The following is a 13,181-nucleotide window of genomic DNA, read 5'->3' as shown; positions in this document are numbered from 1 at the left end:
CAAGCCTTTACTTTTAGCTGACTGTTGTACGAGCACAGCAAGGCCATTTTGGTTGATGTTACATGGCCAGATCACTCAGTCATCCAGACTGTTGATCCTGCAACTACTAAAAAGTCTGCTTCTCCTCTTCAGGAACCACATCTTTATCTGGCCTCTCAGCAGATACTCCTCCATTGTGGTTGCACCTACAGTGTGGCTGCCTGTGTCACTGAGGCATTTAAGCCACCCCATCAATAGCATGGTCCATGGGCAATGGGGAGGGGTTAATTCAGAGTGAAAGATACATTCTCAACTTTACTCTAAGCACAGTGCAAATAAATCACCTTCAGCAGATTTTTTTTCTTGTAAATTATAGATTGCAGCAATCAGTCATCCTTTTTAAATTTTATTGTGCACATCTAGATTTCAGCTAGAAGCTAGCTATTCTCAATGCTAAGAATACAAGAAGTACATAGTTAGATGATGTCATAAAAACTACAAGTAATGGCTTAACTCATATGGTTTGTATATTACATACCACTATTATTTTCACTCAATGCATGTAAGTACCTGTTGACTGGGCTTCACCCACAATTCATTGAATGATGCTGTTTGTGGAAGGGAGGCCAAATCGAAGGTAAACTGCTGAAGTTTTTTTTCTGTTTTAACTATGATAAAGGGGAAATGTAATTTTATAACTACTGGGAGCTAATGCAACAACTCATTATATGGTTTATGGCCTGAGAGGCGGATAGCCACATAAACAAGAGAGACACACACATTGTTAAGTTTTCTGAGGAGCCCTTCGTCAGAGACAACAGGATACATAGGCCATGTTTTGTCTCCATCCTCCCCCCCCCCCCCTTTCCATTCACTGTTTTTCCCTTGTTCTTAATTGAACTATTCATTTCTTTTCCTCTTAATCTGACTTTGCTGCTCACTTTATTATAATATCTGGACTGAAGGTGGTATAGTGGTTATCAGTGTGCTATTTTTGACCTCCTACTCTTTCTGATCACTTCCCCTCCTCCAACTTTCATCTTTGTCTTCTCTCGCCCTCACTACAGGTGGGCCGCTCAAATATCATCATTTTGGGTTTTGAGTGAGTTGTCCCTCTCTCCTCCTCAAGGCAAAAAAAAATATTTTTTTTCAAAAATCCCAAGAATTTCCTAATCAAGGCAATTGTTTTGGTAGACTCCATATTGCATCAATAATGTCTGTGTCATTCTCCTGAAAGATGGAGGGATTGTTGTGAGCAGACCAAAAGTCCAATAAAAACGATCAATTATTTCCTGCAGCTGGTAAGATGTTGAGAACTATTATTTCCCATTTTTCCAGGTTTTGATACATCAATTATAACATTATCAATTTTATTTTTAAAAATGTTTGATTTTAATTAGCCTCGGGCTGACAGGTCAGCAGTTGCAGGTAAAACAGCAAGTTTCATCTTCATGTCAGCTGCAAATTTCTCTACAGAGTTAAAGATTAAAGGAATCTCATGTACTCATTTATTTAAAGTTAACTTTGTAACTTCTCAGTTTCCTGTTCTATATGATTTCTTGAATCTACTTAATGAGCACAAAGAAGCTTGGTAATCACAAATGTCCATTTCACATGCAGTTTAAATAGCCAGTCTTGTACATCTCCATTGACAACAGTACATTGTCCTCCAAGTGCAGTTCTAAATCTTTCGAATCATTTCTCTTGCATATTTTTCTGAATTTCATTTAAGCACAGATTACTTTCTTTGTGTAATTCTTTCTTTTATTTTTGCAATTTGCATTCTGATTGAAAAACATAACTGGATTTGCATAGTGAATATATTTAGGTGTTTCTTCCCCTACACTGCTTAACTAAAAATAGACAGTCTTCTCCTCATCACTAAAAGTATCTCTACATGGTTTCATTGTACTAAAAAGGTATTGATGTTCTGAATTCTTATTGGTTCAGTTATCATTGCTCAAACCACAATTTCCACTACTATAAAAAAGTGAACATCATTTTAAAGAAGATATCTTAGATAGAATGACATCCTCCATGCCAATCAGCATGGATTCTGAAATCAACAGTCATGTGAAATTCAGCTCACACTACTCTCACACACCACGGATCAAGGCAGTCAGGTAGATGCAGTATTTTGTAATGTCTGAAATGTTTTTGACTCTGCATGGCATCTATTCTTATTATCAAGAGTATGATTGTATCAGCTACAAAGAGAATTTTATGAAAAGATTGAGGATTTCTTGCAAGGGAGGACACAACATGTTATCTTGGATGGAAAGTCTTCAGCAGATGCGAAAGTAACTTCATGTGTGCCCCCAGGGAACTGTACTGGAACCATTTCTGTTCATATTGTCATCAGCAGATGTAAAAGTAACTTCATGTGTGCCCCAGGGAACTGTATTGGAACCATTTCTGTTCATATTATATAAATGACATCACAGACAATATAATAATAACCTCAGACTATTCATTGATAATGCAATTATCTGTAATGAAGAACCATCTGAAAAAAAAACTGCCAAATATTCGGTTGGATCTTGATGTGATTACAAAGTTGTGCAAAGATTGACAACTTGCTTTAAATGTTCGGAAATTTAAAATTGTGCTCCTTACAAAATGAAATGATGTATCGTGTGACTACAGTATCAACAAGTCACAGTTGGAATTGGTAAACTCATGCAAATACCTCAACATAACACTTATGGGGATATGAAATGGAACAATTACATAGACCCTATTGTAAGTAAAGCAAGTGGCAGATTTTCGTTCATTGCTAGAATATTAGGTAAATGCAATCAGTCTACAAAGTAGATAGTTTGCAAGTCACATCCTAGAATACTGCTTAAATTTGGGGTGGGATGGGCAGAGGAGGTGGGGGGGGGGGGGGGGGTTGACGGGACCCATACCAAATAGGTTTTAACAGGTGACATTGGATGTATACAGAGAAGGGCAGCATGAATTGTCAAAGGTTTGCTTCACCCATGGGAGATGGTCACAATGATGCTGAAGAAACTGAACTGGCAAACACTTGAAGATAGACACGAACTCTTCCAAGAAAAGACTGCTTATAAGGCTTCAAGAACCAGTTTTAAATGATGAATCTAGGGATATACTACAACCCTCTATGTGTCACTGGCATAGGGATATGAGGGCAAGATTAGATTAATTACAGCACATACAGAGGCATTTAAACAGTCATTCGCCCCATGCTCCATACACGAATGGAACAGCAAGAAGCCCTTATAACTGATACGGTGGGAAAATGCCCTCTCCCATGGGGGCATCTGCAAAAATATGTCTGGGGGCAGGGGGGGGGGGGCAAAACTCTAAAATTTTTTTTATACAAATAAGTTGTTCAGGTTTGAGATGTGTCATACCACAAGAACTAAATTTGTTTGGTGACACAAAGCACGAATTATATTCCAAAGAAGAGATGGGTATCCCCTCAGTTCTAAAAGTGTATAAGAATTCTGCAGTGAATAACAACTCTGTACTCGAGATACCAGATGAGAGGGCAAATGCTGCCCCCTCACCACCCCTCCCACCACAACCCCCTACTTCTGCAGATGCCTATGATTTGCCATGCACCTCATAGTGCTTTATAGAGTGTGGATGTGATACAGATGTAGGAATTACCCAGCAAATGACACAATCACATGTATGTCACCGGGAGAATGAGATGTACACTGAGTTCTTCCTATTTCATATTTGAAGATTTGGAAGGTTAATTGGTCTACATTACTGTGAAACTCAGGACCCAGCATGAAGTCAGATTCCGTTAGCAGACATATGTGAAGAAAATATAATTCAGTTTTATCTTCACTGTTAATAGTTAGAGCATCGATACCTCAAAAGAAACTGGTAGCTATTGTTCTTTACTTATACATCAACACCCATACACTGCAATTACTGTGAAGTGCGTGGCCAAGAGTGCTTCCCATTGCACTACATTTTACATTTTCATTCTGTTCTGTTCACATATTAAGTGCGGGAAGAATGACTGCTTAAATGCCTTTGTACTTACTGATCTAAGCTTGTCTTCAAGGTCCACATGGAACTAGATAATGAGTATGTTGCAAATTCAATTATGTTGAATAATCTGGTTATGGAGGCACCACCTAGCCAAAGCTAGGCAAATCGTGTTATGTATGCGCTGTTCCTGCTCTGCTAAGGGTGTACATTTCTTCAGCTGCCTTGTGGGCGATGATAGTGGTAATTTTTAACATGTTTTAAAAATACTTGCAGTGTGCCTTAGCATACAAAACTTTCACATTGCATTTTTTTTCTATCTTTGGTATGATGGATCAGTAGAGAAACAAAGAAAGAAATAACATCTGCTATGAAGTGTAGTTGGCTCTTTAATCTAGTTAGATATAGGTTTAGGTCTGTTCTTCTAGAAGGTGAAGAATTTACACTCTGTGGTGTTCTTCTTGGATCAATAGCTGTGGAGATACATGCCTCCTACTACAGAACTGAATTCTATATATTGTAAGAATGTGCACATTGTAACATGAATCAATTCCAGTTTTAAGTCATGTTCCAGCGTCACTTTTGAAGCCTGGCAGTTGATGAAAAATGAGAATGATGCAAGAGGCACTATGAACCAGTTATTGTCATGATTACAGGTCCCTTAACAGAGTTATGTCTCAGGATAGTTCTCAAGGCAGGTTTATACTCTTCCTCTAAAAACACTCCTGGCAATGTGTCGCAGAAGTCAATGCTCAATGGCGTAATATTCACAATGATTATGTGTTCTTCATAGCACAGAAAGATATGCATCTCTCATGTTCTGTACATTTACCATGTCATATGGCTTTCATCACATGATCATTTGGTAAGTATCAAGAAATTATGAATTCAAGTAAAAGCAGTTTTTTAGACAATATTCATCAAAATGCTCTGTGATTCAATGTTACAGCTTCCTTTTTGTCATCAGCCTTCTGGCAGGTTGATGTGGTCAATGAAGATTTCATGTTCTGTGCCAATCTCTTCCTCTAATTTTTTTACTTCTAGTATCATAAAAGCAGTTCCCTGATGTCATAACACATTCTGTGTAATCCAACCGCATCTTATAGCTTGTGTTTTCCATACATTCATTCCTCCACTCGTTCCATGAAGAACCTCATTCCTTTTCTTACAACTAAGCCCTCCCTCACCTCGACACACACACACACACACACACACACACACACACACACACCCTGTTTTTTAAGTAATCAAATTCCCATGCAAAAAAGCTTCAAATTTCTGGTTACTTTCCCAGTATGTTAATACATTTAATATTTGATGTTAAGCATCTCAATGTTTATGGTGTCATATCTTTTCAACTGTACCAGTATGTCATACAATGATATACTTTAGTGGATATATTCAGTGGTACATATGGATACTTTCTACAAAATGTGTTGTCAATAGAATTAATAGTAAAGAAAAAATAAATTAAAATGTCATGCCCGATGCTGAAGTTTTACTGCATGAACAGCAAAAAGTAGTAAGTGATAATTTTCTTTTTTCTTTTCATTATTTTCTGAGGGTAGGGGAGGTATCAGTTTGCTTTGAAGAGGTTTGAAATTATGTGTAAAGTTTGCTAGAATTTGCAAAGTACTCTCATTCACAAATACTGGATGAATAAAGTCAAGAACTATTTTTGTGTTTCACTAAGGGCAGCGCCACCTACCTGTTTTGGAAGGCAAAAACCGTGATGGGCGGCACATGCCCCATGTACTGAATGGTGGCCTATATAGGACGTCGATTTGCAACCTGGCGTCAGTTCTCAGTGAGACTCATCAGCAGAAGCAGTATTTTCCTGAAGATGGCGACCAGTTGGATCACCGGAATATCGAGTCATGTTGATTTTAGGATCTGGCAGCAAACCCGAAGAGACTTTCAAGATTTATTATGCCGGGAAAGCCTACATAATCACCTCAAGGACTATTTGCATGCCATGAAGTTGACTTTTTTAAGACTTATATGCAGTTTGCAACGTTAATACTTGACTTACTTGTTTTAAACTTTTAACATAAGATTATTTCTCCTAAAGAGTAGACCATCGAAGCATTTAAAATTACACCAATAATTATATGAAATACTGAGAATCAAATTGTTGTTGCTTTTGGGAGCTGTTGGATAGGCAACCTGCAACTAAGGCTTGATGGCTGTCAAAAAAATGGCTCTGAGCACTATGGGACTTAACGTCTGAGGTCATCAGTCCCCTAGAACTTAGAACTACTTAAACCTACTAACCTAAGGACATCACACACATCCATGCCTGAGGCAGGATTCGAACCTGCAACATTATGTAACACTACATATCAAAAACTTTATTCTATTCTTTTTCAGTTTTTCCATTTCCATACTTCACTTTCATACAGTACTGTGCTTAAAACATACATTCTCAGATATTTCTTCCTCATATTAAAGCCAATGTGTGATGCATTCACCAAGTTCTGTATTGCTTCTTCACTTTCACAGAGATCAGCAAAGTCATCAGTGAATCTTATCATAGATAATCTATTACCCCGAATTTTAATCCTGCTCATGAGCTTTCCTTTTATTTCCTTCATTGCTTCTTTGATATATACATTGAATAGTAGAAGAGAAACACCACATCCCCACTTTAGGCCCCTTTTAGTCAGAGCACTCCCTATAGAATTTACCTTTTTCCTGAGGATTCAAACATGTTGCACCACTTCAAATTGTCACATGCTTTTTCTGCATCAAAAAATTCAATGAAGTCGTCTTGATTTTCTGAAGTCTTACTTCTATTTTCAGTGACACTATCAGAGCTGCCTATCTAGTGCCTTTACTTTTCCCTAAAACCAAGCTGAATGCCATCTAACAGATACTCAATTTTCTTTTCCATTCATCTGTATATTTCTCTGATCATGCACGTGCTGTCAATCTGACTATGTGATAGTTCTCACATTCATTTGACTTGGCTGTCTTTGGGACTGTGTGGATGATATTCTTCCAAACATCTGGTGTTATGTCTTTTGTAAACCCTTGTCACCAGTTTTGTAAAGGCCTTGTTGCTACTGCTGTTGAAGCTGAGTTGGTGGGTTTGTGAAACAGCTTCTGGTGCAGTACACTGCTAAAACACTTTCTCCCTGCCACTATTACACAGCTATGCCCCACGGTCAGGAGAATGAAGGTTCTATGACACTCCAACAAATTAGTAACAAAGTCACACAAATGAGTTAAAAAGGTTTACTTATCTTTGTGACTAGTTGAAATATGAGGTCTGCAACACATAACACGAAAAAGGCCCTTGATGACTAAGTGCAAACAATCATAGATAAACTTCACAGTACATAACAAATGTGACTTACAACTGTCTGTTCACTTGTAAGAGACCACTAAATGACGTTGGCTGTCTAAGTCAGCCCTGGACTACGATCTGTAACCAAGTGGGTAAGAGCTGCTGTTCTATCTTCCGGTTAGGCTTCTGTCAGTTGTCACCCAGTCATTGATGGATCGTATTTGGCTGGAAATTGGTCAAGGCAAAATCGATATCTTCATCCTCAGCACTGCCAAAGCCCTGGTGGAATTCACACGTGGGGCGAGTCTCTATGGCTCTGGCACCAGCTCGCGTCTTTGCACATGTGGTGCTTTTGCTCTGGCTGTGTCTTGTTCGGATGAGATGCCAGTGTCTCTAGGCTGTTAGACTCTACTTTGTATCTTGCTACCTCTTCCCCCAATGGCTTAATAAATTGAGAAGGAATATTTTCAATCCCTTCTACCTTATTTAGTCAACATTCTAGCATACCTTTGTCAAACTCTGGCTCTAATAATGTTTCCCATGTGTCCTCCAAATCAATAACTGTTTCTTCTTTTACCATGTTAGCAGGCACTTCTTCCCATTTTAGAGGCCATCAGTGGACTCTTTTCACCTGTCTGTTCTCTCCTCTGTAGAAATCCTACTGTACTCTTAATGTTGACCCTTTGCTTTTAACGTTTTGCCAGATCTGTTTTTCCAATAACTACTTTTTTTTTTACGATTTCATCAATTTTTCCCATAGCCATTTCATTTCCTCCTGATTTCATCCACAAGTGACTTAAATTGCTATATCTCTTTCTTGTTCTGAATATTTTTGTATTTTATGTGTGTGCAGGATGGGCGTGTGTTACGAGAAGACTGAAGCTGTGGTGGGCTATCGGTGCTAACAAGTGGTGGCTGCACGCACCTTGGAAGCTGTATGTCCAGTTCAAGGAGTAATCAAGGGCTACTCTTTGGCAATGAAATAGTAGTGACTGTTGGGAACAAATGAAATATATCTTATCTAGAGACTCATATACTTTGTTGTTTGACTTGTTAGGAGCAAGAACTGTTTTGACAAAGGTTATTAAAACCAAAAGAGACTGTAATGGTATATGTTAAGTACTAATGTTTTCCAGACAAGGTTGATTTAGGAGACTTCGAAGAGCATGTGAAACTTGTGTAGTTGTATTATTGTGAAGAAGAAAATATAGCAGAGTTGATATAAAAGTATTCTGAGAGTAATGAATCATTTCAAAAGTAGAGAAGTAGTTCAGCATCATTTCCCTAACCAGCACAAAATCTTTGGAGAAGATCAGTGTGAAGATTGACGCAGCCATCTGTTCTGAGAAGAATATCGGCTGTACACAATATGTAAATCACCCACAAGAGACGTGTGAGTCTTGCACCCCAGTACCACACAGTCTCTGGTCATCAGGAAAACACTAAACATGTGTATGTGGCGCCCGAATATGATAAACGATGTATGTCTCTGATAGGCTTTATAATGCAGATCGCTGATTGTGCACGACCACAGAGCCAAAGATGCTGCTTCTGGTCTGAGATTGTAGTATTGGAGTAAGAGAGTGCTGGGTGCACAGTGGTAGGTAGCTGTCTGTGAGTGAAAGATGATGGAGTAGGCAGTTTTTGTGGTGTGTTCTGTGAAACCACCAAGTGTTAGATTAATGTAGGTATGTCAATATTGTTGAACATGGAAGCAGAAGTCTCCATGTAAGCAAGGTAAAGATGTTAAATAATTATGATATTTGTTTTTGCCAGTGGATTAGTATAGATAAGTTGGCTGATAATTTGTAATTGTTGAGTAACCCCAGAATGCACATAAACTGCATTTCACTTTTGTAATGTTTCTGTGATTTGTTAGCAAATCTATATGTAATTTGATGATTTGCATTTATGCTGGTTTAGTGATGATAGATAATAATTACTGTACAAATCTCATTGTTTGTGGATCAATTGGTAAATATGATATATTATTCTACACAATGTAACTTCAGTTTTAGCTGTTTTTAAAAAGCCAGACTTAATTTGTAATATAATTTTGCAAAAAAACACTCAGTACCGCCTGCCTGTCCAGGTCATATGATTTTCAATGTCACCAATGTTCTCAATCGATTGATTGTATAAAAACATGTTATGTGACAATAAAGTATCTTATCTTATCAAAGAAGTTGGATCTTTCATAAATGTTCTCATTTACAGCCAAAAGAATTTTATATGCATTTAAAAGTATTACCGCCAGCATTGCACATTGCTGAGCCTGTAGTTAGCATATTTATAATTTTTTATGAGAGACCAGAATATATTGCATTCCACCACTGCTGCTTTAGAAGTAATACAGTTTAATTTATTTGTTATGTGCACAGGGACCAAAGTTAATGGTTTTGAACAGGGACAGGGGATTCAGTGCCTAAGGGGTTGAATGTGTTTTTGCAGTGACTGAATTTCTTTATTGGCATTGGGAGTTACATTGCCCAATCAATGCATATTAAGTTTTTGCTAACAGTAATACAGAGTAAGCACACCACTTGAAGTTACAACATGCTACATGATAACTTGAGTCCTATATCCATCCTGCAGTTCAGACATTCGTTCAGTGTAATCTTAAAGTTTATTTCTTTTAAAGGACATTACCAGTTTGAAAAAGCATTTAAAAACTTGCTTGATACCTTTTTAAGAGCAGTCTCAACTTCCTCTGATCCAACTATGTAAGAATAAACCAAATATGGTTTGAATTCAAAGAAATAATATCAACAACAATTAAGAGATATGTACCAAAAAAAAATAATAAATGATGGTTATGACCTCTGTGGTACACAAAACAGGTCAGAATACTGCCACAGAAGCAATGAAAAAGGCCTACTAAATTAAAAAGAATGCAAAATCCCAAGATTAGTGAAGTTTTATTTAAGTTTGAAATTTAATGCAGACTTCAATGCAAGATGATTTCAATAGTTTCCACAATAAATCTTCGTCTTGAAATCTTGCAGAAAACCCTAAGAGATTCTGATCATACAAAAAGTACTGTACATTGACAGCAAGATGAAATCAGTACCTTCACTGCGTGATAACACTGGTGGTGTCACTGATGACAGTGCCACTAAAGCAGAGTGACTAAACACTAAACAAATGCCTTCATCAGTGACAATGAAGGTAATATTCCAGAATTCAAGTCAAATGTAAATGGACAGATAAAAAATCTACTCACCAAGCAGTGGAACACACACAAAATAGGATTTAACTTTCACAAGCTTTCAGAGCCAGCAGCTCCTTCTTCTGGCAGAAGAGTTGAAGAGGAAAGAAGAGGGGCGAAGGAAAAGAAATGGAGGTGTTTAGGGAAAGGGGTGCAGTTTAGAAAAATCACACAGAACCCACAGACGGCCAGCCCCAACAATAAGTGTTTCCTTCTGACCTTTCTAAACTGTACCCCTTTACCTAAATGTCTCCAGTCCTTTTCCTTCACCCGTGTTCCTTCCTCTTCAACTCTTCCCCCAGAAGGAGCCACTGGCTCCAAAAGCTTGTGAATGTTAAATCTTAGATTTTTTATCTGTCTATTTATATTATATTATCAATAATTGATTATTTTCACTGTTATGTTAGCCCTTGTGGCCAGAATTAAAATCAAGAACAACTGCCAACATGAGTTACGTAGAAGTGGATCCTTGGAATAGCGAAGCAGCTTACACCACTTAGTGGAGGCAAGGCACATGGCCCAGGTTGTATTCCAGTCAGGCCCGTCTGCTAAATTACAAACCCATATCAATATCGTGTCAATTTGCAGTAGGATTTTAGAACATATACTTTGTTGAAACACAGTACAAAAAGTGGCAATTGACTAAATACCTAAAAGTGTGAAGTCATGCACACAAGTAGTAAAAGAAATCTACAATAAATCACACTAATCTGAAGGCTGCAAATTCAACTAAATACTTAGAGATTACAATTACAAATAACTTTAATTACAATGATCAGATAGATAATGTTGTGGAGAAAGAAAATCAAAGACCATGATTTTTGGCAGATCACTTAGAAAATGTAGCAGGTCTACTAAAAAGACTGCGTAAACTACACTTGTCCATTCTTTTCTGGAGGATTGCTGTGAGGCGTGGGAACCACCTCCGATGGGACTGATAGAGAACACTGAAAAGGTTGAAAAGAAAAAAAAAAAAGGCAGCTCATTTTGTATTATCGCAAAATAGGAGACAGAGTGCCACAGACATGATACGTGAGTTGAATGGGAAACCATTAAAACAAAGGCATTTTTCGTTGCAGCAGAACTTTCAATGAAATTTCGGTCACCTACCTTTCCATCTGATTGTCAAAATGTTCTATTGGCACCCACCTACATAGAGAAATCAGATCTTGCACAAAAAAAATCTAAATGCTCATTTTTCCTGTGCAACATTCAAGAGTGGCATGATGCCAGGCTCTTCATTGTGAACTACAGAGTAATCGTGTAGATGAAGATGTAGCGATTGCACTTGTTCAATTCCAGCTTTTACCACTGTACATTTGTTGCCATAATTTTTTATGAATTAATGACAACACTGAGTAAATTGGATAATTTGTGATAAATTTCAAGATGGCACCTGCATGCGTAAATAGGTTATTTCCAATGTAGGTAAACAAAATGGTTCCATGAAGTTTTACACTTTATCAGTCAACTACATGTCCTGTAAACCAAATTGCTATTGTAACAAATAGCTCAACCAAATTAACAAAAGCTAACCTACTAATCTTTCAGACCATTACATACTTTGTGAAATTACAATGTGTTCATATGTCAATCTTGATACAGCAACTCCACCCCAAAATCTTCAATTTGCCCTCTGCTCGTAACATAATAGCATCTTCTCACCACACACACTAGTACAACAATATGTGACCATAACATCGTGTAGAAGATCACACAGTACAGTCCTCGTAAGCTGTCACCATGCACACATCTCTGCAAGAGTTAGTGCCAGATTAGCATACAAGTAATACCTCTGTGAAAAGTTGGAGACTGTGATTATTCCGTAGAATATAAAAATTGGTTCCGAATGTGCTCCCAAGTGGTACAAGCATAATATCATGTAAGGATGTTTTTTGCCATCCCTCATACCCTCAGTGTATCCGTGTGATTAAATTAAAATGTGAACTTCCACCACTGATTAATGCTGTCTCTCATGCACTTCATTTTGAGTCAATTTGTGACTTACTTTGTGCATTTAGGCACTGAATATGTGCGCATACTCGGTGGTTATAATTGAAGTACAGCTATTCACATAGATGCAAGGTTGGCTGTAATTATTGTATGGAATCAAAACTTGGTAGATATTCTAATGTATTAATGCCAAACTGATTTATGCTGAAAAAAATTAGTCCCAATATTGGCCACCTGGTGCAGATCTAATGCTGTGAATGCAAGAAAGACATATAAAAATGTTTTCCTATGTAATGGATTAGGAACAGGACACGGTCAGATAAGATCAAACAAGCGAGAAAAGTGTAACATTGGTTTTATTATTAACCACCACTTACACCATCTGCACAATATGAGCATGTGTGACAGATTTGTACCAGGTGGCCAAAGGTGGAACTAATTTTTTTCCTGCATGTTTAATGGATTATATTCCAATAAGTAAAACACAATGTGAGGGACTGTATCACTGTTCATCGTAATTCATCAGATGGGGACATTAAGCCTGGCAACCATCTAGACTGCTATTTCAGAGGAGTTGATTATCTGCCTGCACTGGGTTTTTACACTTTACCCTCTTTCATCATCATATAAAACAAACACAACATCACACTACACGCACACACATTCCAGTCGCCTACACTCAACAGGCACACTTTAAGAAACAGCTGTTATAAACTGCAGAGAAAGAGATCAATGAGTGTAGGCGATGAAAATCTTTTCCTGTTAGGAGGCTGAAGAGTC

At 37.7% G+C, this 13,181-nt stretch overlaps 1 protein-coding gene across 1 annotated transcript in view; it reads right to left on the bottom strand.

Moving 5' to 3' along the window:
- Nucleotides 1–13,181, bottom strand: part of LOC124802877 — a 56,308-nt gene that overhangs the window by 23,036 nt on the left and 20,091 nt on the right. The window lies entirely within an intron of this gene.

This window comes from Schistocerca piceifrons, chromosome 1, assembly GCF_021461385.2.
Source record: "Schistocerca piceifrons isolate TAMUIC-IGC-003096 chromosome 1, iqSchPice1.1, whole genome shotgun sequence".
Lineage (NCBI taxonomy): Eukaryota > Metazoa > Arthropoda > Insecta > Orthoptera > Acrididae > Schistocerca > Schistocerca piceifrons.
Note: the sequence above shows the minus strand (reverse complement) of the source record. Positions and strands in the feature narration are given on the sequence as shown.